Raw genomic sequence first — 27859 nt, forward strand, 5'->3', positions numbered from 1 at the left:
TGCCCACTTACCATCCATAACTTGAGTGACCCTAAGCCCCTTGGGATATATGTGGTAGGTTCTCTTTAAGGTCAAGTTGGGGGTCTTTGTTTTAGAATCTAGAACAGGCAAACCATCCAGATCAGGCAAAACATCCAGAGTATAATCAGTTCTTGATTATCTGCAAATTTAGGTTATCTTCCCAGTCTCTCCTGGGTACAGGTAACCTAAAATAATGGAAATTTTAAAAACCATTTATATCTGGCCTTGGGATGCATTATATGCTTTTTTTCTGGCAGGTTTACTTTCATAATGATGTTTGACTTGGGATGATATTAAAATTCGTTAGCTTTCCCTGAGCATACATCAGCTGGGGAGTGGGGGGAAGGAACTAGAGAGCAGAGGCTCAGAGATGCTGGGAGGAAGTGGCAGCTGACCCTGGATTTGTAGCAGATAATCCCTGTTGCTGACTGTGCCCAATTCAGAGGTGTGAGCATTTCTCCATGGAGCTTGGTGAGGTCAATATTTGATCCCTTAGATTCAGATTCAACAAGATTTATTGATGTGTCAGACACTGTGATGAGCACTTTAACATCTTTATTTCATTTAATCTGCCCACTGGCCTCATAATGTAGGGGTTATTATCCCCCAAATTACAAGAGAGAAAATTGGGTCTCAGAGAAATGAAATGCTTCAAAGTTATGTAGCTAGCACACGATGGAGCCCAGATTGGACCCAGGTTTCCTCATTTAAAAGCCCACCGCTTTCCCCCATCTGCCGCATACTTACAACCACTAGCATCCACGCAACCCAGGTTCAGTGAGCACGGCTAGGTCTCAGGCACAGGATCAGGCACTGGAGATGAACAGGCTTTGCTTCAGGGTGCTGGGCAAAGCACCAAAGCTTTTCTCCTCTCTAAAATTCAGATGAAAGCAAGATAAATGCCATGAATTAATCACCGAGAATTTTAAACAAGTCCCTCAGTGGCTTCTATCCAGAGGTTGTAGCTGCTCTGGGTAAGGGAAGTAGAAAGTGGTGGAGGTGGCTGACAACGTCAGGTGTGTCATTGTGTCTTGCCAAACTTGCTCAGGCAAGTACAGACCCCGTAGTGTCCCTACTCCAAAATTCATACTGGCCCCATGTCCAGTTTTCATTTATAGATCCCAGGATGGACTTTCTCTCCCTCCATCAAGGTGGCTGAGAAGACAGATAGGAGAGTCACACGACGCTCTCTGGCCCTTCCTTATAATGGCCAGACCGCTTTTCATTTTGTTCTGGAGTCTAGCCCACCAGCTCTGCTGACTTCATTATCGTCCTTACAGCTCACAGAGTGGGGGAGGGAGCCGACATTCCCCAGCCCAAGAATGGCTAATATCTCTCTCTTGGGCACCTTCTGCTTTCTGAAGAGAAGCAAGTGGCAGTTTGGGTCTCTCTGTTGAAGCCACTCTGTCTTGGATAAAATGTCCTGGGGCTGTGGAAGTCAACAGCGACAGCAGCATTTACAGTAACTGCCAAGCTTAATAGCATCTTGTGATGAAGTTTTACTGTAAACAGCCAAGAGGGAGGAGGGCAGTGGAGGGGGGCCGCGCATCCTGGCAGCAGTCAGTGCTTTGTCCCCACTCAGAAGCAACACTTCTCATGTGTGTTTCTTTATCAGCTCTTTAAATTGGTCCATGTGTGAGACAGTCCTGGGATTAATACCAATGTTACCTGCTGATTTTATTGTACCTTTTTTTTTTTTAAGGGGAAAAGGAGGAGAGACCTGGGGAGGTCAGAGATGGCCCCAGTCACCATGAATGCATGCTAGAATGCTCTCTCTCCCCTCCCAAGTCTGCTCCTGCTGTCCTCTGCCCTGGGCCTCTTAGTTTCTGGTTGATGGGGAGGGAAAGCCAATGGCTACTGGAGAAAAAGCAAATCCAAGTCTCTATCCTGACCTGGGACCCCAGATGGATACATTTTCTGAACTGTTCCACCAGCCAATGAATCATCTGGAAATGTTTGAGAAACACCATTCTGCTCAGCTGGGAGTTGGCATGTTGCTTAAGCGGCTAGGTTGGGCACAAGTATTTTCAGGAAAGGTGAATGAAAGGAGGCTGGGCCACAGACAGGGCTCACTGCCCTGGATTGCTCTCAGGAATGCCAGCCTCTGGGCATTGTTTTTTCCCTAAGCCCTGCTGAAGAAGTGCCCTGCACACTACATGAGAGGTGGGGGGATGCTGAGGTCAGGCTTGCCATTCTGCGCAGCTTGCCTTTGGAAGGTGACTGTGTTCTGTGGGTACCCTGTATTCTCTCCACTGTCCTCTGCCCCCATTAGATTTGTCTTACATCATCAGAGGCAGTGACAAGAGTCCCTTCCCATTGGCACAGAACCAGGGCCAGCCAAGCATGGGGATGGGAAGGAAAAGAGATTGCTTTTTGTCATTGTGACAAAGTATCTGAGAGGCATAAAGTTTTTGGAAGCAAAGATTTGTTCTGGCCCATGGTTTCAGAGATTTCAGTCCTTGGTCACTTGGCCCCCTTGCTTTGGGCCTGTGGTGAGGCAGGACATCACGGCAGGAGCACATGCAGAAGAAGTTGCTACTTCCTGGCTTGGGGGAAGCAATGAGAGAGGAAATGGTGGGGCCAGGGTCTTGATATCCCCTTAAAGAAAATGCTCCCAAAGGCACATCTTCCTTCCACTAGGCCTAACTTCCTAAAATATCACCACCTCCTGATAGTGCCAGAGGCTGCCAATGGAGACTGCAAGCATGAGGTTTGGGGACATTCAAGATCTCGACTATGGCACTCAGCTTTCTTGCCCACCCTCACTCTTTGTGCTGCTGGGGCTGCTTGGTGCAGGTTAGCTCAGGAAACACAAATGGCCACAGATGCAGGCAGCAGGAGCCATGGGCCCTCCACCTGACCATACCCATGAGCCTGCTGCAGGAGTGAGGGGCAGAGCATGGGGACTCTGATGGCATTGCTCACTGGAGATGTTGCACAAGAAGAACACAGTGATAATGGTAATAATAGTCATAATAGAAATAATCTTGGTTTCCAAGGTATTTTTCTTCCTTGTCACTTCCTTATCTTTGTTCCTTTTCAAACTTTAAGCATACTTGGAGAATGCAAAGCATCTGTCTCCATTATTTAAATACAGAGGAAACCAAACCAAAGGTCATGCTGTATATCCATGGTAGGGTCAATAAAATAATAATCACCATGACATATCATTTTATTGAGTGCTTACTCTGTGCTATTACTTAATTTTATTTTTACTGCAATACCATGCCAATTATATTCCCATTTGGCAGACAAGGACCCTTGGCCATAAAGAGAGAAATCAGTTTTCCCCATTGAGGGCCCAGTTCATGACCTTAACCACTAGGCATGCTGCCTTGGAAATGCCACACTAATTCGTGGTGGCTGCTAGTATCAGAGAATGATTCATCCTTCTCTCCTTTAAGATAACAAGGTGTCCAAGGACAAAAAGAACAGAGCTGGTGTATTAGTCAGCTTGAGATGCCTTAACAACTGAGACCAATTTTATCACAGCTCTGGAGGCTGTCAGACCAAGGTCAAGATTCTGGCAGGGTTGGTTTCTGGTAAGGCCTCTCTTCCTGGCTTGAAGACAGCCTGCTGTCTTAGTCTGTTTATGCTGCTAAAATAAAAAAAAAACCCTTTGAATATATAATGCATAAACAGTAGAAATTTACTATAGTTTTGGAGGCTGGAGAGTTGAAGATCAAGGAGGTGGGAGATTTGGTATCTAATATAGTCTTGGTCTCTGCTTCAAAGATGGAACCTGCTCGCTATGCCTTCCCATGGTGGAAGTAGGACACAGGAGCTTGCCTGAGCCTCTTTTATTTATTAATGAATTATTATTATTATTATTATTATTATTTTTGTGGTACTGGAGATTGAACCAAGGGGTGTTCTACCACTGAGCTGCATCTCCAGCCCTTCTTAAAATTTTGACTCCAGGTCTTGCTAAGTTGTTAAGGCTGGCCTTGAACTTGAGATCTGTCTGCCTCAGTCTGTAAAGTATCTGGGATTGCAGGTGTGCACCCTGTGAGCCTCTTTTAAAAGGGCATTAATCTCATTTGTGAGGATGGCACCCTAGAGATTTAATCATCTCTTAAGGCTCACTTTTTAATACCACCATGCAGGCATTAGGCTTCAGTATGAACTTTGCAGAGACACAAACATTCTGACCACAACATTCACTTTTTTATTATGTCCTTACATGGCCTTTCCTCTGTGTACACACAGCTCTGGTCTCTCCTCCTCTTCTTATAGGGACATCAGTCCCCTTGGATTAGGGAGCCACCCTATGACCTCATTTAACCTTAATTACCTCTTTAAAGGCCCTGTCTCTAAAAATAGATTGTGAGTTAGGCCTGCAGTGGCAAATTTTGGGGAATAGGAGGGTGAAGAATCGGACTCCCTGGAGTACTTACATATACAAAGGGAAAAAAAGGATCCCCAAATAAAGGTAGATCCAAGTGCTCATCTCTAAAGGAATCATGTGCCATGCCCTCTCCAGCAAGCCAGTTTCCCCAGCAGCCTGGAGTCAGAGTCACTGTGGCTGCAGAGTCCCATTCAAAGGGAACAGTGTGGACACCATGTTTGATCACATCTCTTTTGTCCTATTGGTGTCTGTAATTTACCCCAGCGTTCACATGGAGCTCTTGACAGGTGAACCTGTGAGGATCAACATACTGCAGAGAGCTTTCAAGGGGGGTGGGGTCCCTTGGCCCTGCTAGAGCTCCATGCTGGTATTCATTCCACTTGTGAGCTTTGGAGAAGTGAAATGGCCCAGGAAGGTAAGCAGTGGGTGCAGGCTCTCCTGAGATACCTTTTCACCCTTTTGGTCAAGGCTACAAAAATACAAGAAAGCTCACTGTCACCTGGAGTGGCTTCCTGTGGAAGTCCTTCAGGAGGAGTGGGGCTGACAAACCTCCCTAGAGGAGGAGCCAGTTCTCCAGTAGCGCTTTACCCCTTGACCTGCTGGCTCCTGGAGCCCTTTCTTCAGGGCTTCTGGGCACCCTCAAGGGAGGGAAGGGGTAGGAACACATTCGAATCCCAACAGGTGTCCTGAGAGCACAGAAGTGTCCCCAGCATGGGTGATACTTTTCCACTCTGAAGCTGCCCTGCCTGAGCTGCTGCCCCAGGGCCAAGCCACCTGCAGAACATCCTGAGCCCTTCTTTCTACCCCTTTCTGTCTTCAGCTCTCTGTCTTCTTATTCTTCCCACCCAGGAGCAGAAAGCAGAAAACCCAAATAAAGTTGGCTTTTCTTTGGGGTGACCGCCTGGGCCAGGAATGAGGTCAAAGCTGCAGGCCGCTGGGAAGTTTGGGGATTATCTGTGAATTTCAAATACCCATGTTCTTGCCTGAGGCTAAGTGAGGCAGGTTTGTTCCTGCTTTTGCATTAACCATGGTGACAAACCTTTCCCCGGGACAATTACTTACCCCCGTCTGCATGGCTGGAGGAAAAGTTGTCTGAAGAGAAAGCTGTGACTGCCAGACTCGGAAAATTCCCTGTTGGTTGGTTTTAATCTATAGTAGAAAACCTCCGCATTATTCTGCCATCCTGGGATGTGACAGGTATTAATAACCCTATTAGCTACAATCCCATCCGGCGCTATTTACACAGGCCGTGCCTGAGTCTCAGCAGCCACTTGGATGCAAGGGACTGTGGACGTTCAAAGCTAACGAGACTCAGGCTTCTGTTTTTCTCCTCTGAGCTCAGGCTGTTGACAAATTAGATTCTCGGAAGGAGATTCCCATCCCTACGTGCCTAGCTGCATATGGACCCACACCAAATAGCTCTCCAGCTCTAAGGTGATTTCATAACTTTGAGAAAGTGCCGCTTCCTGTGCCTGAAGGGCCTTGCCCCCCCCTCTTTTTCCCACACCTGCAAAGCCTTTCAAGACTGGTTCAAAGTCACCTTTTCTTTGAAACTTCCCCAGAGACCCTCAGCCCAAAGTAAACTTCTCCTCTTATCACTGACAGCACTTTATCTGTAATTCACTGATGACACTCATTTATGTGTCAACCTGACTAGGCCATGGGATGCCCAGATAGCTGGTAAAACATTATTCCTGGGCGTGTCTCTGCAAGAGATTAGCATTTGAATTGGTAGACAGAGAAAAGAAGATCTCCTTCACCAGCATGAATTTGCAACATGTCATTTGCAGAGGGCCCAAATAGAACTTAACAAGGCAGGGGAAGGGTGAATTCTCTCTCCCTGGGCCAGAGCATCTATCATCACCTGCCCTTGGACATCAGAGCTCCTGATTCTTGGGCTTTGGATTCAAAATGCATCCCCGTGTCTTCTCTGGCTTCATATTGGATTGACTTGTCCCAAGGGCTCTTCTGGTTCTCTAGTTTGCAGAGGGCAGATGGTAAGGCTTCTTGTCTTCATCACATGAGCCAGTTTCTATAATGAAAACACCACTTACACAGATCTCTGTGTATTCTATTATTTCTGTTTATCTGCAGAACCCTGACTAATATCCTGACACTAATCCTAACGAATAGCCCCGATACTCACCACTTCCTGCTCTGTGTTACCTGTCTTCCTAGATGGTAAGAGGAGCTCTGCAGGCCCTTTCCCTGCCTGGCACTGCATCCTGTTTTGCCCACAGAACATGGCTGACCCAGGCCTGATGGAGGAAGGAATCCGGGGAATATACAGGGAGTAAATCCAGGAGTGATGCAAAGCTTGCTCAGCCCTGCGATGGCCTTGATGAGCTTCGGAGTAGGGCTGGGGGACTCATTCAGCATGACACTATCCAACTGTGCTCTTGGCCACAGGGGAAGAAAGGGAAAGTAAAGGGTGGGGCTGGGGATCAACATGGAAAGAGCTTTTAGAAGGACAAAGCTAGAAAAGAATTGTTGCATTAGCAACAATGAGGCTGGTGGGAAAGCAGAATGTGGATTTCAGAAGAAAAGTCAGGGAAACTTTAGACTTGGAAGAGGTGAGGGTGAGAAAGTGGGGGAATGGATGGTACTGATTTTTAAAGGGTTTCCACTGACCCACATGTCAGGCTGGGTAGCACAATGCAGGCTAAAATTTAGACCCCATTCACCCCTCCTCAGCTGGACTCCTGTACTGGTTAGCTATTCCCACAAAATACTTTGTAATAGATCACTCCAAAACTCACTAACATAAAACAGCAAGTTTGTATTCTGACTCATCTGATGGTCCACTGAGGGTTGGCTGAGCTCAGCTGGGCCGTGGGTTTGGCTGGGGTAGTGTGGCAGGGAGAGGATGTTTTTGGCAGGGCTTAGCTAGAGTCCTTCCCTCTATTCTATGTGTCTCTAAATCCTTTCCCTGGACTAGTCTGTGTCTATTCTAGTCAAAATAATGGCAGAGAGCAAGACTTCAGATGTTATGTTGGTGGCCATTCTACTGGATAAGACCAAGTCACATGACCAGACCCAGAGTCCAGGAGCAAGAAAACATAATTTTCCCCTTTGGTACGAGAAGCCATAGAGTCCCAGGTGAGGAGGTGAAGAATGGAGCCATCTGAGTATTGAGGCCCTGGTGTGCAAGATGCAACCTGTCCACCTACATGTCACAGCTCTGCCTGGCTCAGAGGTCCTTTTGCAGGACTGACTCCCTTGGCCTAACCTGGACTGTGACGTTTCACCACGTTCTGTGTCTGCCTCAACCTGCTGCCTTCACCATGTAGGTATAATGCACACTTCGGTCATTCTGCTTGTGACTTTTGTCCCTCCAGACTGCTCTCCCCCTTTGTCATGGCAGATGTACCACTAACCACTTCATGTCCCTGCCTCTCCTCTCTTCTCCTTTCCATCACTATAAGCATTCCTCCCTCCTGGGGGAAGTGATGTGGGGACAGGATGCAGTCCAAAGGAGGAGTTAGGGACTAGACGGTGCGGGGAGGGGGAACAACAGGAATCGAGAAAAGAAAGTATTTCCAGAGTACATAGGTTTGAAGATGCAGGACATTCCTCCAATCGATGCAGGTGGGTCTTTGAGCTGATATAAACAATCAGTCTTTGAAGTCCATCTCCAAAATACCCATTGGCTGTATGTCTCAGGGGTTCATGCACATGATGCCAGGAAGTTCTTCTCCGGACATAGCTCCAAAGTCCACTGTCTTTGAAATCCATTCTGATCTTGCTTGGTATTGTCGTTATTTCTGGTGGCCAGCCACTTTTCTTCTTAATGTTTAAACCAACCAATTTTCCTTTTATCCTGAAGAAGACGTGCATTGCGTGTGTGTGTGACATCCCCGTTAAGGAGAGAAATGGAGACCCATTCTTCCCGCAAATGCATCTATTGTGAAGCAAAGAATCCAAACATTTAATCCTTGACGCCTGGACCCCACTTTATTGCAGACCCTTATTTTGTGCACTTACCTTCTCCCGAGACACACAATTCCTTCTTGATGGAAACACTCGTATGTTTTCGCAGTGGACACTTTGGGGAATCAGGCCCTTCACGCTGCTTTTTTGGGTTATTACACTGTCACATTTTACCACTTTGAAGAAAGAACATATTAAGCAAAATAGTGTTCTCAGGAGCAGGGATTGCTATTGTTAGAGAAACAATACTTGGGAAATAATTCCCCCCAATTTCGTCTTCATCTTTTCTCTGCCGAAGAACAATTTATTAACGGGAGGCAGAGAATGTTACTACTGCTTTTGGGCAATGGAGGTTTATGGGGTCCGCACCGCAATGTATGTTGTTTCAGTGGCTTAGAAGTCAGAGACTTTGGGAGCTGGAGAAAAATGAATTCCCAGTGGGAAGGGTTGCTAAGGAAAAAGCCTCATTTGAATTTCACAAAGGTTTTGAAATTCGTGGTAGCAGTGCCCTCCTGTTTGTACTGCAGACCTCTATTGTTTCAACTGCTGTCAGCTGGTGGAGAAAGGAGCTTTGGGGGAGGGAAGGGGACAGAGGCACAATTCGATTCTGTCTGCCTCCAGCCGATGCCCAAAAGCTGGGCTGAGCCAGTGTGCCTCAAGCCATGTCTATAACAAGGACCTCAGGACCCACTCACTACCCTCACAGCCACCCTGGCTTTTTGCCCCCTTGGACAGTCTGGCCCTTGACTTTGATTTTTCACTTGTTTCTAGTTCCAAGCTTGTGCTCAGACTTAGTGCTGGATTTGGGGTTTCTGTTTTGACAGTTACCGCTGTTTCCTGAACATGGTCACACTCACACTGCTGGCTCATCCTGCCTGGCTGTCCTGAATCAGCTCAACCTAACAAGTTCTGAGTCTAGGATTGCTTCCTGGTTGTGCCTATGTATATATAGGCACCCAGTAAGTGGGTAGGGGCTTGCCTTTTGGACCATAGGAAATGTTGAGTTGCAAGGGAACTAAGCCACAGATAGGAGTTTTAAGAGACGATGCAAATTCCCCAAACTGCATATGGTTTTCTAAGCTATGCACTGCCTTCTGTCAGCACTAGAGCCAACTCTTTAAAGATAAACAAGTCCCATGGAAAGCATTTTGATACTAACCTTGGTCCAACTGAAGATTTGGGCTGGAAAAGGTCAGACACATCCGGGGTCTGCCTGTAGCTTGAGGCTCAAACTGCAGCCCTGCACAGACGCAGCCCAGCGAGCAGACGTGGAGGCAGGAGCCTTACCCAGCTCCATAGGAGGGGCCCGTGTGACTCTATTAATGAAGCAAAAGATATTGGAATCCAATTGTTGATGGATCATCACACGCCGGGAAAACTCTCAGCTGCATTGACTGGGCGAGCAGGGGGTATCGTTTTGAACTTCTGGAGTTAATGAACTATGGCCTGAAATTTACAACCTGGTCGTGAGTGTTATGGATTTAACTCCAGCGCCCAATGCTGGGAAGCTGGCACACTCCTCTGGAACTCTGTGTGGGCCAGAGGCCCTCCGGGGTTTGGCTTCTGTATTCTCCCATTTCTCTGCAGCCCATTAAAGGTAGCCCAAGAGGCCTGCTGTTTCACACGCCACCCCCTTGGTGCACATTGGTAAGATACGTTTGCTTCTTAACCCTGTTGCAATTACTGTAGCACAGGATGGATAATGAAAAAGATGAACTAAAGCTATGAATTTACTTGTTTCAGTTGCCTTGAAAGAATTTAGAAAATTAATTAGTGCCTGTATAAGTTAGGCTGGGAATTCTTTGGAGTCTGTGATTTAGAACACATCTCCCCCTCCTCTCCCAATCTGGATGTATCCATTGAATTGGTTCAGATCACAAGGAGGTTTTGAGTTCTATGCAGGATTGAGGGTCAGGGTCGGGGGAAGAAAGGAGAGTTTATGAAGTTTATTCTCTAACTTTGTTATATATAACCAGTTTTATGTACAGCTACCCAAATTACACCTGTTCTAAGAAAAAACAAAAACTCTAACCATACAAATTGAGAGAGAAGAGAGATTGATTTCAGCATGTAAAACACTTAATACAGAAGTATGATCAATAAATGTATTATTATACATAAATAATTAATAAGTCATAATAATACTTTACTTGAAAAGACATAGTAAAGATGGCGGCTTCTACTGTGCGTGAAATGAGGAGAGTTATATTTTGATGTCTTTCCTTTTCTATTTATTTCCATTTGCTTTCACTGCTGAATTTCAAGAATAGTCAATAGTTCCTGCTTCCACTTCCTAATCTGCCATTTCTCCTTGATTTATTTTTGTTTTGGCTTTCTGCCTAACTTGCTACTAAATTTTCTCTTTGGAGAGTCCTGGGTGCTCTTTCGCATGCCCAACCCAGAGGTCCTATCAGGTCCTCACCCTGCTCCACTTCTTGGTTATCTTTTCAGCACTGTTTCTCACCCCCAGGCCTTAAGAGTTTTTTTTTTTGGTGGATTTTTGTGAAGCACACCACCTTGAATCCTGTCTAGGCCTCCTGGGCCTTTCTTGGCCTCCTTTGTGGATTTGTCACCTACTTGTCCCATAGCTATTGACATCCGAAAGATTAAAATTCAGATCTTGATTTCTCGTGGCATTCTAGCTCTTTCTCTCTATTCTGTTTCATCACTTTTAAATCTTCAAGTACCACTTCTGAAAAATGACTGCTAATTCTGTATTTGACCTTTCTCCCAAGCTTTAGCTTCGTTCATTTGATAAACATTTATTGAGCATCTAAGAAGTATCAGGCCTTTTTCCAGGTACTGGTAATAGAGGAATGAACAAAACACACAGAACTTCCTTCCATAGGGCAACTTGTGTACGAGTGGGAGAGACATACAATAAATGAAATGAAGAGTGGCACTTATAGAGTACTTACTTTATGCTGGTCCTTGTTCTAAGTTACACACACTCACACTCAGTCATTTAGTCATTAAAACCACGCCATTTTAAAGATGAGGAAACTGAGGCCCAGGAAGAAAGGTGATTTACATAAGATCACAGGGCTACCATCAGGGAAGCCAAGACTGAGCCCAGGTAATTTGGCTCTAGAGGTTGTGCTCTAGAGTCATTTATGTTTCCATATAATATGTTAGATGGTGCTCAGTTGTTATTCGTTAAAAAAAAAAAGGCAGGATATAATGCTTCTGTGTGTGTGTGTGTGTGTATGTCTGTCTGTCTGTCTGTCTGCAGCTTCAGATAGGGTCGTCAGGGAAAGACCTGTGAGCAACAGACCCTTGAAACCTAAAGAGAGACCCTTCAGGCATCTGGGGAGAGGGACATGGAATGAGCCTGCTTCTGTAGAGGGCAGTGAAGAGTGTGATTGGGAGGGTGAAGGTGTTAGAAACCAGGATCAGAGGGATCTGGGAGCAGGTCATCTAGGGCCTTAGATGTTGTGGTAAAGACTGGTTTCTACAACGAGGAAGTGAGAAGCTGGGTTATATTTGACAGGCTAATCTGGGTGCTGCTTCAAAAATCACCTGTGAGGGTCTTAAGGGTGGGGAAGTTAGAGCTGGTTTAGGAAGCGATAATCCAGCAGTCTTGAGTTGGGTCAGAACAGCAAAGGTATAAGAAAGAACTGGATCCCTCAGTTTTGTCCAACATGCAGCCAAGGATTTCCTGAGGGGTTGGGTGGGGAGGGGGTGTCGTGAGAGCAGGAGGCATTCAGGATGATTGAAAGTCTTTTGGCCTCTGTAACTGGAAGAGGGGAGTTGTCTAGACCTGAAGTGGGGGAACTTATTGGAGGAAAAGTTTTGGGATGGTGATATAAGGAGTGCATTTTGGGACATGTTCAGGTGTCTGTTAGATACAGAATTGGAGGTAACAAGTAGGAAGTTGAATATTCAATGTAGAGTTCTGAGAAGAGCCCTGGATATTTACGTACGTAAATGTTCTACAGAAACCCAGAGGACCCTCTGACTTTCCCCACTCTTCCTTAACGTTGGAGTGTTTACCATAAGCCTGGCTCTGTTTTTCTTGCTTCAACTGATTGAATCCTGATGTCACTCTGCCACTTTATGGATGAGGAAACAGAGGAGCACTGGCCCCAGACCACCTCAGATCTCCTAAAAGAAAGTGAAATAGCTTACTGTAAAATATGTGGATAAAAAAATTCATAAAGCTGTTAATACAAGGATAACATATTTTAGGGTCAAATAACAAAGAGGAGGTATAATTGTGCCAGAATATTTAGACTAAGTATAGCAAGGCTTCTACCAGAAAAAAAGCATAGCTTTGAGCTTGTTGGCAGCAGAAATAACAAAGGCAAACAGCACGAACATCAGTTCATCAGGAGGGATAAATTTTTCTTAAGTATTTAGTTATTTGGTTTTTAAAATAACCTCTCCTGAGGGAGTAAAGTGTATTCATGGAGGGATTCTTAGGAGGCAGAAGAAGTTATAGAAAAGACTGAAATTGGTTAGATTAATTTCTCCCCATTTTATTTTATTTTTTTGGTTCACCATGTTAGTCAGTAATCATTTATTAAGCAATTATATATGCAAGGCTGTAGATAATAGCATGAACGCTGTGAGACACATAAAGATGCAAATGTGGCCTAGGCCTACAAGTATCTTAGGATCTAACTTAAAGATGAAATAGAGGCACCAAAGATGAACAGCAATAAAGCCACCCATGACACATGGTCTGTGGCATGGTGTCACAGAGAGAGTTTTTTTTTTTCCTGGTATTTAGGAGAGTTCTAAAGCCAGAACTCCAGGCTTAGAGTCCAGACACCACCCTGACTAGTCCTGAGTCCCCAAGCAAGCTGCGTTACCTCTGTGTTCCATTTCTTCACCTAAGCAAACAGGGATGATATCAGTAGACCCTACTTCAAAGCATTCTTGTGGGATGAAAGGAGTTAATAGTACCTGAGAAGTGCTTATCACCTTACACAGCACGTATAAGCACTGTATTAGAATTTTCTATGATTGTGATTTTAAATTTCAGGATTGAATATGGTTTGTCCCATCTGAAACTCACAATTAAATTTGATTGCCACTGTGGTGATGTTGGAAGGTGGGAACTCTAAGTGAGGATCAGGTGATTAAGAGAGTTGGATGCCTTTCTCATGAGTGTGGGTTAGTTATCTCAAGAGTGAGTCATTATAAACAAGGCCACCCCTGGTGCTTCTCCCTTCTACACATGCCCATTTGCCCTTCAGAGGAGGCAGCATGAGGTCCTTTGGATGTTGGTGTGGTGCCCTTGAACTATAAGAATTATAAGCAAAATAAATTTGTTTTTCTTTATAAATTACCCAATCTCAGGTATTCCATGATAGCAACAGAAAATGGACTAAGACAAAGAGCCAACATTCCTTCTTTCATTAGGAAAGTGCTTATATCACTCATCAGAGGAGAGAGAGCTATTGCCTTGAATTGTCCAGGAAAGCTTCATCATGGTGGTAGGACTTGAAAGAGCTCCAAGGCCCTTAAGTGTAGATACAGACATCTTCCTGACCATTAGGACTACCTTGCTATCACCAAGACTCTCACTTCTTTTGCCACAGTGACCATCACTCAACTTTTCCAGCCAAGTTTTTTGGTAGCAGCTTCTAGAGGCTGATAGAGTAATGAAGGGACCTTGTCAAATGCAGCTGAGGGTTGCACCATATTAGACCTGGATCATTTTGCAAGGACTTGGGGCCATCTATAATTAATCAAGTGATGAGAGGAAAAGAAGTCAGCTACTTCTTTGAAACTGGCTCCAATCCCATCCTTCTCATGCCTAAACTACAGGCAACAAAAATTCACGGCAAGAGTCACTGTGAGCAGACAGGAGCTGTCTAGAACTCCAGAATCCTAGTCCCATGACTCCCAGGGCCTGTGTTGCAGGAGGGCCCCTTGGTTCTATCATGAAGGACTGTGGCCTCTGCTCAGGAAGATCAAGAGCCACACACACACATCCATCCATCTGAAAGGCAGAGGCACGGTCAAAGCCTAACCAGTATTTTGTTCTAACTTTCCAGAGGAATCCGTCATCCGGCAGGTCCTTAAAGAGGCAGAGATGAGAAGGGAGAGCCATCGCTCACGGTGAGAATAAGATGGGGACAGGGAGTCAGGCCAAGTCAGGTGGGAGGGAAGGAGTTTGTGAGGGGAAGTGGCCCTTTCACAGTATTGCTCTGAACATCACTGAGAGAGCAATCTTTGTCCTTTGTCATGAAGGACAGTTATTTCTAAAGAGTGACTGGAAACAGTGCCTTTGATGAGTCTCACCTGAAGAGGGGCCAGCTTGCTTTTCTCCCATGATCTGAACACTCACAGGACATAGGCCCTGCCACGGTGGCAGACGTGACACTGGGCTCTGTCCTCTGAAACGGGAATCTTGTTTGCGGCTCATTGGAGACAGCTGCTCAGGCGGGTCCAGGAAATGGGAAACATACGGATGGCAGCGACAGACAGGGATGCTTTCCTGAACAGGGGACCTTCTGGAGCCTATAGCCGCAGCTGCAAGCACAATTAGGGGCTAACATGACCTCGCAAATGAGTACTGAGGACATATCTGACCTACAAAGAGCCGGGTCACCCTAATCCTGGAGGGACCACAAAAGGGAGCCAAGAAAAAGCGGGTGGGTTTTTTCCAACTCTTTTTCCTGAGCAATTTCATCTTCTGGGGGACTCCTGCCCCTTCTCCCTCCTTGTTTCTCTTAAATAAACGGTTATACACTTAAGGCCAGGGCACAGAAATGAGGGAGACCATCAGCTCTAGCCTGGTGGGACTTGAAAAGGGGCACTTTGGAGAAGGTGACTCTATCCTATTGTCTGCTTGATAAAGCTTCAACTTAAGGTGGACCAAGTGGAATGGACAGGAGCTGGGGGCCGGCTGTAAGTCAGTGGGAAAACCAGGCCAGGATATTCCATGCTCTAGAGTAGAAGAGACTGTCAAGGTGGGAAGCTGGAAAAATAAACCAAAGACCTTGAAGAAGAGGCAAACCTCTGAATTAGTGAGGTAACAGGAGCATGGAGCCCAAAGGTCAGGGTAAGAATCATAACACAGAATAGAGCCAAGATCCCTGAGCCACAGGGAAGCACTTAGGACTGGGGCCATCTTGGGTAAGTGTTATGAACATTGGAGGGAGTCCCATGTCTGGCTTAATTCCTGGAAGTCGATCGTGGGAGTGGGCAGGCTCGAAGGCATAGTGGCAGAGCTGTTGTTGACATCAGCGCCTCATGAGATTAAAATGTGCATGCAGTGCCTTGGGTGAGTCACACGTGGCCACCGAGAGTCAAGGCTAGGGAAGCCCAGCCAGCTCCAGGCAGCCTCCTCCCGCCCTCTGCTGTGCTGAGAGTCAACACTAGTTTTAATTTTATTCATGGTGCTTGTACTTGTTCCATGCTGCAGCTCCTCAATGAATACTAATGGAACTCCAGATTGTTTTAAGTGAAGATCTGAGCAAGACACCTCCTTTCATCTTGTCAAGAGCTGTCATTTCCAACAGAGGTTTTTGGAGTTTCCTTTCTAACAGATTCAATGCAAACTCCTCTCTACATAGAGCTGCATATGTATTGCTGGCACTGGGCAATTGCAAAGCAGTCCTTATGGAAAAAGAAATCATCCTTGGCCTCCTGCCCCCGCCGTGGTCACTGTCAACAGAATTCTCCTCTGTAGGAAGACAGAAGGAACGAAGAAGGAAGCAGGCAGTGAGGCAGTTCAGAGGGCATCTCTTAGAAGGTGGTGGAAGCTGGGACTCTCTTTCCTTTGCAAGGTTGTTTTGATCATTTGAAATGTCATTTCCATTATTTTTCATAGCCATGAGGCCTTTAAGGTTTGGAAGAATGGCTTCATGGCCATTTGAACTGCTTCCTTAATTCCCATCTTTTCTCGTTCCAGTCCACTTTGCATACAGTTGCTATGCAATTTCTATTTAAGTCTTGTCTCTAACCTACTCAAAAATCCTCAAAGGTTGTGGCATCTCTATTGTCCTTCTCTGACTGACCTGCTGGTCTTCTTCTTCTCCCTCCCCTCATTGTCCCAGTCTCTCCCATCCATTGCTTCCGCCTGCCCCTACCTTGTCCAGCTGCAGGGACAGAAAGCCTGCTCCTTATAGGCTTAGTTTAGTGTGGTCTGTGCCAATGAGAAACTGACCTGCGAATGATGGATTTGCTTTTCCACCAATGAGCATAGTGTGGATTAGGCCTCAGTCCAGAGGGCCTCTGCTATCAACAGACTACTGCTTTTCTAATCTAAACCCAACCTTTGTTGTCCTGAAGCACATTGTCTTTAACTCCGCCCCTACAACTGATTTGGAAAGATCTCGGCCTAAAGTAAATACAAGCTTTTTTGATTGACAGAGCATGTGCAGCTCAAAATCTGCATCTAGTTTTATGCGAGTTAGTAGCCCATAATTCTTAAGAGCTAGGAACAAATGCTTCAATCTTGACTTTCAGATTCCTTTGTCATCTTGGGCTAGTTATTTTAATCCAAGTATCATTTCCTCATTGACAAAATCAGGTCCATGATCGCACCTACTTCATACATTTGTGATGTTAAGTGAGATGATAGATATGAGGTATCAGCAGGGAGTGTGGCACAGTTAACATCCCGTGGATGGGAGTTATTATTACACTATTTCTCAGGTAGTGTTAACAGAGCCAATAGATGGAATAGGCAAGACTTAATGTATGCATAGATAGATAACAGTTTCTTGCAATTTGACCGTCCCTGTCTTTCCTTAGATAATCTACTGCAAACAAAGCAGAACCCACAAAAACATGTTGTCTTTTTGGACCTAGTGCTACCCATAATATGTTCATTTTTGTGAAGGCACTGCCTCTCCAGGATCCTGCTGGCCTTCTGTACGATCCCGATCTATCCAGAAGGAGATGCACTCCCTTTCTCTTCCCTCCCCTTGCTCCTGGTGGTGGTGGGGAGGCAACATCTGCCCGCACTCCCTGGGGGTGAGCCAGCTGCCCCATAGCACAGCACTGTTCTCCTGCAATGGCCACAACATTATGGCTCCCCAGGGGCCTCTGGCAGCAGGGTAGGCCAGGGCTGAATAGGCTGAGAATGCTCAAGGGCAGCGCTGGGTGGCTGCTGGCCAGAGTGGCCCATCTGTGAAGTTGGCCAGAGGGCAGGAGACAGGCATCATGCAGCCTGTTCCTGGGAAGACACTTTCTCTGTTTTTAAAAACAACCCAACACACGGCCTGATGCCAACCTAAATTCTGGGTATGGGTTGGGTGGGTGGTGACACTGTTTGTTTTTTTTTTTCCTGGTGATTTTGCTGTTGCATTCAGTTGTGAGGAAATGGTTCTTGGTCCCATCAAAGATCTGGTTTGAGCACAGGTTCTACTGCAGAAATAATAGCATCTACAGAACCCAGAAGTTCCATGATTTATTCAGCATTGAACAACCTCTGCTGGACTCTGGAGAATGTGATCTTCATTTTCTTGTTCACTCTGAGCCCTCTTGCTTCTTTCCCCTTTTCTGCCTCCTATTCCAAATCTATCCACAGTTAGATAACCGTCATTTCTTCCAAAGCTATTCTTTTTTCTTCTTCTTCTATATTTTGAAGTTTGGGCTTAATTTCCCAAATTATACACGAGTGAATTTTTGTTGTTGATGTTGTTCAGACAAAAAACAATGTAGAATTAGGGGAAGCAAAACATGAGAGCCAGCTGCCCTCCCCCAAACCTGCCATCTCACTGGCTTCTCCTGAAGCCTCTTGTTAGCACAGGTGAGAAGTGCACACAGTTAGGTAGGCAAGCTCCTTCCTATTCGTTGGCATCTGGCTGTCTATACGAGAATATGCAACCTTTTGTGGGAGTTGAGTTTTATCTAGTTTTAGTTTTAATCAAATGTTTCTAGGCACATAGTGTAGAGAATTAGCTGTTCTTCTAGGCTTATCCTAAAGAATGAAGTCCTCCTCCCTCCACCCCCCACACCTTCTGGAAACAACCACTCTCAAGTCTCTTAGCTGAGTCTTTTGGTATTTTTCTCCACAGTGCTAAATACTTTTTAAATTTTTAAATTTTTTAAACTTTAAAGTTTTTCATTCCAGGTATAATCCCACTCTTTTTCTCTCTTTGAGATGGGTCTTACACATTGCCCAGTCTGGCTTTAAACTCCTGGGCTTAAGGAATCCTGCTGTCTTACTGCCCCAGAAGCTTGTACCACTATGCCCAGCTTCAAAAATAATCATTTGACTCCCCATATTGAAAACAAGGATTTGCTTATCTTCGGTCCCCCACTGCACACCCATACTGATGTTTTGTGTTTACATTATTGTGATTATTGTAAGCCATGTGGTACACGATGCCTACTCTCTACATGTTGTTCCCTGGAGTTAATAATTGCCTTGCTTGTTTATTTTCCCCTGTTATTATCAATAACTCAACCTCAAATATATCCCTGGTTGCATAAATTTGCTCTCAGTATGTTAAAGTGCATTATTTAGTCAGTATCTGTTATGGACTGAATGTTTATGCTTGCCCCCAAAATTGTATGCTGAGATCCTAACCCCGCCAGGTGGTGGTTTTAGGAGGTGAGGCTTTTGGAGGTGATTAGGTCATATGAGTAGGGTAGTTCCTTATGAATGAGAATAGTGCACTTATTTTTAAAAAGGACCCCAGGGAGCCCTCTCTCACGCTCTTCCTGCCATGTGATGACACTATGAGGACTTGGCAGTCTGCACACTGGAGGGGCCCCCTCACCAGCACCCAACAAGCTGGCAGCTTGACTGAACTGTGAGAAAGAAATTTCTGTTGTTTAGAAGCCACCCAGTCCAGGGTGCCTTGTTGTTGCCACCCAAATGGACTAGGACACTATCAGCATCTTTAAGAAGCCGTCTGGACTCTCTCCACAGCCTCCTGTCTGGCTCAGTGGGTCTCAGGCTGCTGTGCACCTGTCATCATGGGCTTTTTTTTCCCCAGCATCCTGAGCATGCCCTTTGCTTCTCTTAGACAGGATCCTACGTGATTCCATGCTTTTTGAACCCCATGTCTTCTTGTTATTTAATTTGTCTCTTGCTTTCAGAGTGCACCTGCTTCAGTTACTTCTTGAAAGAAGATACGTAAGTGTTCATTCTCTCATCCCATCTCATTGAGTACCTATCAAGAATTTTAGGAAGAAAATATTTTATATATGTTCTAGGTGCTAGAGACACATCAGGGAACAAAGTCCAGGATCCCTTTCTTTAAGGACCATATGTTTTAGCAGAGAAAGTCTGGTGATAAAAATAAGCATCATGAATATGAAAACTTATAGTATATTAGAAAGTGGTAAGTTATAAAGAGGAAAAAAAAATAGAGAAGGACAAGAGCATGGGATAGGCCTGCCCCTGATGTCTGTGGAGCTTTGGAGCAAGAGTTCAAGTGAGGGACCCATTTAAGTGCATCATGTTAGACTCGTGTTATGTCTATGTCTGTATCTGCATGAACTTAGGAGCAACATGGGCCATTTCATATTGCAAAATATTATTTGGCTACCATTTGCAACTGCTGTGAATATCTATTGAATTTGTGTGCACCTTGGAACCACAAACTGGAATTCAAAAACAAGCAAAGAACTGGATGTACAGCCCCACTAGAAAATGTTACTTTCTTCTGTAAGAATCTATTGCATCCATGCTATCTTTGAGAAAGGATTTGACAAGTTAATTAATTTGTCTCTTACTTAAGTGTTTCTGCCGCTCAAATTCTGCCTGTACTCCAAAGCAGTGTCCCTCTTTGAAGTTAGCAGTGGCCCAATCCACAAACCTTCCTGGCATCCAGGCACAGTTTCCTTTTATTTCAAGGACATAGCGAAGGAGATGCATCTTCTTGGGGCCTGAAGGTACCAGTCCTAAAGAGTGGATGTTTACAGTTATAGACAGTGGCGGAGGCCAGGTTCTGACTGAAAAAAGCATCTAGTTAGTCTTTAAATGTGTGTGTGTGTGTGTTCATGAGACATTGGGCCCTTCAAAAGCTAGGGCCCAGATTAGAGGCTTTATTGCCTGAATCTTGGAGCAGTATTGGAATCAGGAGAACTAGGGTAGGGTTGGAGAGGATGATGTGAGAAGACTTCAAGGAGGCACAGCAGTTAGTCATAATGTTATTTTTGGGGAAGAACATCTCATATAGAAAGAATAACTAGTACAAAGGCCCTCGTTATTAAATAGTTTGGGAAAAGTGTTCTAGGATGGGTTTTTTATTTGTCTTTGTTTTAGAATTTTGAAGGAATTACTCGATTGGCTGGGTATGGTGACACACACCTGTAATCCCAGCAACTCAGGAGACAGAGGCAAGAGAATCACAAGTTCAAGACCAGCTTCAGCAACTTAGCAAGGCCCTAAGCAATTTAGTGAGACCCTGTCTCAAAATTAAAAAAAAAAAAATGTTGGGATGTGGATCAGTGGTAAAGCACCCCTGGATTCAGTTCCCAGTAACAAAAAAGAAGAAGAAGGAGAAGGAGAAGGAGAAGGAATTGAAATTGCTCCATTGTATCTATTTTCTATAATAGATGTTGAAAAACTGATATAATCCTGATTCTTTTATTTTTTTATTTTTATTTTTTGTACTGAAGATTGAACCCAGAGGAGCTTTACCACTGAGATATACCCTCAGTCCTATTTATTTATTTACTTATTTATTCGTGCCAGGGATTGAACTCAGGGGCACTTGACCAGTGAGACACATCTCCGGCATTATTTTGTATTTTATTTAGTCAGGGACTCACTGAGTTGTTTAGCACCTTGCTTTTGCTGAGGCTGGCTCTGAACTCATGATCCTCCTGTCTCAGTCTCCCGAGCTGCTGGGATTACTGGTGTGAGCCACCACACCTGGCTTTATTTTTATGTTTTTAAATTTTGAGACTGGATCTCACTAAGTTTTTCAGGCTGGCCTTGAACTAGAGATCCTCCTACCTCAGCCTCTGGAGTCACTGGAATTACAGGCAGGTGCCACTGTGCCTGACTCCATCTTGATTCTTGGTTCTTTCTAAGTAACCTATCATTTTCTCTATGGAAATCCGTAGGGTCTTTTTAAAAATTGTAATAAATATTTGTGGGATGAATGACTGAGTAATAGAAGGCAGTATTGTCTACGCTGGCGGTGCAACAGAGAATGAAACAGAAAAATTCCAGCCTTTGTAGAGCTTCTTCTCTAGCAAAAGGGAAAGGCCACGAAAAAAAAAGTGTAAAACAGTGTGTTCAATGATGATAAATGCCATCGGGAAAAATAAAATGGGGAGTAGGGATAGATGATTCTTGTGGGTAGGGACAAGGAGTAGCTGCAATTTTAAATAAGGTGATCAAGGAATGCCATGCCAAGAATGCCATGTTTTATTTTAAACTGACAAATGATAATTGTATATACTTATGGCATACAGTGTGATATTTTGATATGTGTATGCATTGTGTAAAGATCAGATCAGAGTAGTTAGCATATCCATCACCCCAAACATTGATCATTTTTGTAATGGTGAGAACATTCTCTTCTATTTTGAAACACATAATACCTTATTTAGTTTAGTCACCTGACTATGTAATAGAACATCAGAACTTATTCCTGTAATCTAACTATACCTTTGTGCTGCTGACCAACATCTCCCCTTCCCCCATCCCAACCTCTGGTAACCACTGCAAGTTCAATCTTTTTCGATTCCACCTATTGTACAATGATATGGAGTTGTCCTTCTGTTCCTGGATTAGTTCACTTAACATCCTGTCTTGTCTGTTCTTCCTATTGTTTTTTCAAATGACAATATTCCTTTTTAGTGGATGGATAGTATTCTATTGTGTACAGGTACCACATTTTCTTTACTCATTCATCCATTGATGGACATTCAGGTTGTTTCTATATATTGGCTCTTGTGAATAGTGCTACAGTAAACATGGTAGTGCAGGTGTCTCTTGAGCACACTGGTTTCAATTCCTTTGGATATACATTTAGGAGTGGGATAGCTGGATCACATGGTAATTCCTTTCTTAGTTTGACATTTCTAACTAAAATGTCTTGAAAGAGCTAAGGGAGCAAGCAATGCGGAAACCTGGGAGAACGGTATTTCAAGCAAAAGTGTAAAATCCTGCTGGATAGAGCTTTCCTGTTGTAGTCCAGGGATGTCAGGAGACCAATGCCACTGGAGCAGAGTGAGCAGAGGGGCTGCGGTAGGGGGGTGAGGCAGCCCCTTAGGCCAGTGAACCAATGTTGTTTTCTTACTTTAAGTGAAAAGAAAAGCATTAAATCAAATTTTGGTTTTCTTTGAAGTTGGAGCCACATGAATATTTTTTAATTGTTGTTCTTATTGATGTAGGGATGTGTGAGAAAGAAAAGAGAATTGATTAAAATTTATTTTTCTTTTCTTGAACAACTGTAAAGAGGAAGTATCATTGAATGTGCTGGGAAAGGGTCTAGGAATTACGTGTCTGGAGGGGTGGTAGAGCACAGAAAGGAGACCAATGACTGGTTCTAGCAAGTTGAGAGTCCCAGGAGTCCTTGAGAAGAGCAGTATTAGTGACAGCAAAAGCTCTGATGGGTACATGTAGGGAAGGTGGGTGGGGGGATCAGGGCTAGTTGAAACACCTCTTTTAAGTGTTTATGAATAGAAGAAAAATAAGGAGGTGACTGTGGGAAGGAGAAATATTTATATACTTACTGGGAATTCATAGCCTTCAGTTGTGGAAATTTTTCTTAAATTATTATTTCGGCCTTAATGATTTCTGCCCCCTTCAGGGTTTCTATTTTCTCCTTCTGAAACTCTATTATCTGAATTTTGGATTACCTTTCTAATTTTCTTATATTTTTTCTCTTATGCTTTCTACCTACTTGCCCTTTGTTCTAATTTATGAAATTTTTCTCTGAATTTTCTACCAATTTTAACATCTCTTTATGATGTCATTCTGTTCTTTTTTTATGATTATAATACAATCACTTATTTCTATGAAAATTTCATGATAATTTTATTTTATTTTTGGTACCTGGATTGAACCCAGGGGCGCTTAACCACTGAGCCACATCTCCAGCCCTTTTTAATATTTTATTTAGAGACAGGGTCTCACTGAATTCCTCTGGGCCTTTCCAAGTTGCTGGGGCTGGCTTTGAATTTGTGATCCTCTTGCCTCAGCCTCCTGAGCTGCTGAGATGACAGCTGTGTGCCACCATGCCTGCCTCAATTTCTGTTTCCTCAATTATTTTTCTTCCCCTGTTCTTTTGATCCATGCCATTCATATTAAATGCTTTCTCAAATGCCTCATGATCTTTGGTTGTCTGTTCACATTTAAGACTGGGGTACTTAAAAGCTCCTGTGGTAGGAACTTGTCATCTGGCTTTCCTGTGAGCTCTGCCTGGGCTGTCATATTGTGGGAATCCCTGTTTTATCTTCTTTAAGACTCAGTTCTTTGGGTGGTTACATTAGCATAGACTCTTAAAATTTCCTGTTTGGCAGTGAACGCCTGGATGCCAGGTTCCTGGGAGTCCAGTGGGACAAGACAGTTAGAAGTCAGCTCTCAATAGTCAGATAAAATTTTTATTCAATTTCTCTGATTTTGCTGTAGCGCTCTTACCTTCAGTCTGCCTGTTTTGTATTTTCCAGCCGGATTTACAACTGCTAAAAATAGAAAAGAGATTCTGCTTTTGTAAACAAATAAACTTCCAGCTTGTCTTCATCTTTTTAACCACATTCACTCCCTGTTGTAGTCAGCTTTGCATCGGGGTGACCAAAATGCCTGACAGAAACAACTTAGAGGAGGAGAATTTTATTTGGTCCCACAGTTTCAGAGGTCTCAGTCCATAAAGGGCCAACTTCATTGCTCAGGGCCCAAGGTGAGGCCCATCTTGGTGGAAGAGCCCAGTGGAAGAAAGCTGGTTGACTCATTGCAGGATCAGGAAGCAGAGAAGGAAGGGGGAAGGGGATGCGGAAAATACGTACCTTTCCAGGGCACACCCCCAGTGACCCACCTCCTCCAGCCATCCCCTACCCCCAGTCACCACCCAGTCAGTCCATCCAAATGGGAATGGCTGAGGTCACAGCTCTCACAGTCCAATCAACGTCCCTGCAGTAACAGGAACTTTGAGGGCTCACCTCTATCCAAACCATAACATTACCCACTTCCAAAAATTCCCTATGTTGCCACTTTCTGAGCCTTTGGGGGATCTGCAATATGACTTGAGCTGCTTCTTGGCTTTCTTAGTGAAAGGTTTTAGATTCAGGGCTCTCCCAATTGCTGCGTCAGGGGCTATGTGTCCATCTGTTTTTCTCTGCTTTTGATATTTTATTGTAGTTTTCTCTCCCGTACTCTTTGACTTCATGAGTTTATTTGGAAAACTAAAACAAACAAATAAAACAAAGCAAAAACCTAAAGAATAAAATAAAACAAAAACATGGAGTTTGGAAGACAGCAGAGTTAAATGTGTATGCTAATTTTTCTAATCCTCTGTCTCTAAGGGGAAACCCCAAATATTAGCCTTTAAAATTTTACAGTGTTTATTTTGTAGAGATGTAAAGAAATTGGATTTTCTTTATTAAAATTGTACACTTTTTATTAGAGCATTATAGTTCTACATAGTAGTTGGGTTCAGCCTAACAAAATCATACATGCATGGAATTTGATTTTAATTTATATTCCTCTACTTTCTCTCCTTTTATTCTCCTTCCTCTATGGGTTTTCCTTTTGCTCATCTACTCATTTATTTTTAATTGGTTCTTTCTACTTATACCTAAAGGTGAAATTCCCTGTGGTATATTTATATATGCACATAGCATGATTTTAAAAATTTTCTTCTAATTTCTTTCCCTTTCCCATCCCTCCTCTCTCCCTCTCCATCTCCTTCACATGGAGGAACGTGAACTGAACTGAAAGTCCATGCATGTATGATCTTCCCTATATCTTTATGATGTATGGTCCTATGATCCTCCCCTTCTTCTTTTCCTTTATTTTTCTCTAGCTTCTATACATGAGAGAAAACACTGGACCCTTGATTTTCTGTCTGGCCTATTTCATTTAGCATGGTATTCTCCATTTCCATCTGTTTATCAGCAAATGCCATAATTTCATTCTTTTTTTTATGGCTAAGTAAAACTCTAGTGTGCAAATATACCATAATTTTTTAATCTACTTCTCTATTGATGAGTATCTGGGTTGTTTAGAAAGTTTAGCTATTGTGAGTTGCGTTGTTATAAACATTGATGTAGCTAAGTCCCTAGAGTATGCTGATTTTAGGTCTTCAGAGTAAATACCAAGGAGTGGGATAGCTGGGTCATATGACGGTTCTATTCCTAAGTCCTACATCTTCATAGGGCTTTCCAGAATGGACATCCAGAATGGTCTGCTCTCCTACCAGCAATGTACAAGTGTACATATTTTCTTAATACTCAAATTAGCACTTTTAATCTTTATTTATTTATTTTTTACATTTTACAGTTTGATTATCATTCCTGATTGTAGCATCAACTGCTCAGTCATTTACAACAGAAATAATCTAGATGAAAATCTTGTCGAAATATATGTATATTTCTCATTTACAAGTCTGTAAACTGTTTCTTACTTTTGTATATTGTCTCAAATTTTTATTTTCAAAATTTCAAACCTATAGAAAAAATAGGAAAAAAAAACCCTCAGCATCCCCTCCACTTGAATTTGCCATTGATAACATCTTGCCACACTTGTGTGTGCTCTTTCTTGCTCTCTTTTGCCACACACATGTTTTTTATTTCTCAGTCATCGGAAAGTAAGTTGCAGATATCATGATACTTTAATTCCTAAATTTTCAGCATAGTTTTTCTAAGAATAAGATTTATTTCCTATGTAACTACACCATTATCATGCCCAACACGTTTAGCATTAATTCAATGACACTTTCACTTATAGCCGATTTCAAGTTTTCTGAATTTATGCAAACAGTTTCTTTAAATCTCTTTGCCCCTGCCTCATTCCCAAATTCAATCAAGGATCAGGCACTGAACTTGGTTATCAGTTATTTTTAGTCTCTTTTTATGCAGAACATTCCCCCATCTATGTGTTGGTGGGCGCATACACACATGTGTATTCTGTGACATTAATATATTGAAGAGTACAGATTAAACTTTTGGTAGCATATCTCATATCTGGGATTGCATGATTATTTCTTCTTGATTAGGTTCTCTCTCTCTCTCTCTCTCTCTCTCTCTCTCTCTCTGATGGATGCTGATTACTCCCATGAGTCCCATCAAGAAGCATAGGACACTCTATTGTATCATTGGTGAAACTGAGTTTGACTGCTTGGATAAGGTGAAGTCTTCCAGATGTCTTTATTTTAAAGGCAGAGCATTATCTTTTTGTGTAAGTATAAACTGGTGCTGAGGAAGAGGGGGTACTTTGAAGTCATGTAAGCACATCAACCCCAACTGTCTTGAATCCCTGGCTTCAGTGTCCATTGAGCGTCCTTGCCTGAATCAATCACTGTATTCTTATTCTATCATTCTCTCTACCTTGATTAGATAGCTTTTTATTGTAATAAAGACTTTTTTTCTCCCATCATTCCTTCCTTTTCTCTCTCCCTATCTGAATATCAGTATAAATCACAGCCTTTTTTTGGTTCAGTTCTATAACCATTACCTACACTAGTAATTTTTATGTTCAAACTGTCCAACGTTTTTCTAATTAGAACCCTTTCAAGCCAATCCCTCTGTCTTTTGGCTATATTGGTATATCCCACTCAGTCTTTGAGTACCCAAACCACTCTTTTTTTTTCCTTTTTATTTATTTATTTATTTTTTTTTTGCAGTACTGGGGATTGAACCCAGGGTACTCTTATACTGCACTATACCCCCAGTCCTTTATTTTTATTTTTTATTTTGAGACAACATCTCTCTAAGTTGCTGAGGCTGGCCTCTAATTTGTGACCTTCCTGCCTCAGCCTCCCAAGTTGCTGGGATCATACGTATTCACTCTCTTACCTGGCAGAGTCTCCCTTACTTTCTAGCACTAAAAATATTCTAAGATTTCTTTATAATTTCTCTGCTTCAGATATGGAATCAGTAATTTCTTTAGGAGTCCTAGTTTCTTTCGGTGAAGACTAGTAATTATGAGTCATGTAGCTAGCATTAGGTTTTACTGTATGTTGTCTTTCATGTAAGGAAGAAAGAGAAATAGGAAAGTTTCATATGTGTATGTATGTATTTGCTTATTTTAAAGAGCAGTTTGATAATGATAAGTGAGAAACAAATGGGAATAGTTATGTATGGGATGCAGATGGGAATGGAGTGCAGAAAGCCACAGACGTGAAGCTGCTCTGAGGATGCCAGTTAACCTGGGTCATTTCCTTTTCTCCGCAGCGAGAACCCTGTTCCCCCAAACGTCACTGTGCTTACACATTCACACGTTTACCATGTACAAGTTTCAGTTTTACGATAATGATGCTGCCTCTGACAACAAACTTACGAAACGAAAGTTCAAGATTTCTTGTCTTTTTCTTTTTCTTTTAAAAATCTTAGACTATATACCATGTTCAGAAGCTACTTTAAATTTTTTTTTCTGTAGTCATGCTATTGATTTGATAGAATTAGGTATGTTAAATTTCTCAAGTTTTAGTATTATATTTTTCCATTTTTTGTTATAATTTTATTTTTTGA

The sequence above is a fragment of the Spermophilus citellus genome (genome assembly GCF_964194105.1).
Source record: "Spermophilus citellus genome assembly, chromosome: 2".
Classification (NCBI taxonomy): domain Eukaryota; kingdom Metazoa; phylum Chordata; class Mammalia; order Rodentia; family Sciuridae; genus Spermophilus; species Spermophilus citellus.